Source organism: Solanum tuberosum, unplaced genomic scaffold (genome assembly GCF_000226075.1).
Source record: "Solanum tuberosum cultivar DM 1-3 516 R44 unplaced genomic scaffold, SolTub_3.0 scf00439, whole genome shotgun sequence".
NCBI classification, from domain to species: Eukaryota; Viridiplantae; Streptophyta; class Magnoliopsida; order Solanales; family Solanaceae; genus Solanum; species Solanum tuberosum.
In genome coordinates, this window is record NW_006239361.1 from 58,864 (window position 1) to 59,928 (window position 1,065).

Below are 1,065 nucleotides of genomic sequence, written 5' to 3' on the forward strand. Positions count from 1 at the left end.
ACGCCGTTGATCCAGCTGAGCACTCCAGAGTCTGTGGTGAGCCTCCTTGCCTTCCGGAGGACCCTGTTATTTTGTGTTCTTAGTTTTGGTTTTATTAGGATGTTGCGGGGTCTGTCCCAATATCCATCTCAGAATTTTTAGAGGCTTCATAGACAGTTAGTCAGTTAGTATTGAGTCTCTCATCTATGTATATATGTAAATATTCTATTTTGAGACGAGTTGCCTTTTGGCATGTTATGCATCAGTTAGGTTGTTTTATAACCTTTCATTGCATTGAGTTATTCTGTTGAGTTAAGTTTCCGCTGAGTTAAGAAAGCCAAGCCAAGGGTTCGCTTGGGGGCCAGCAATGGTCTTCGAGTGCCGGCCACGTCCAGGTTGTAGGCTTGGGGCGTGACAGATAATAACCAAATGTGATTATATTTAGTTTGATTTGATTTTGATAATTTTAAAACCAATTAAATTGGTTTAATTTTGATTTTAATCAATAACCTACCTAAACCGACCCGTAACCATGGTATGTAATTTGAGTTTAATTGGGGAACTTTACACAACTATATAATTAGAGTTTAACTAATATATACGTTAGCAGTGTAAAATATCTTTTATACGGTCAAAAAAATCTTAGCAGATATTATAGCAGATTAGCATGTAATGATTTCTTAATTATTACAAATTGGTCATGTCGACAGACGACAATATGATCGTGTGGGTAGTATTAATTATGAAATGCAGGTTAATGCCATTACGTAGTTTTGATATACCCTAAAATTTTACTAGATTAATATTTGATTAATTAATAATCTCTATAAAAAAAAAATAATTTAAATTTCGACTTGAGTCAATAGAAAAAATTACTATTTCAATAAAAGAATATATTTTTAAAAGGCTTAAAGTTTTTGAGCACGTGTGTCTCATGCAAAAAAAAAAAAATCGATTAATATTCTTTTTTAAAACATGGGTGTAATAGTAATAAAACGTAACAGTGTGACAGTAAATATCAAATGGCTGGGAACTGTATTTTAATGTTTAAAATACAAACTTATGGTAATTAAAAATTCATAGTAA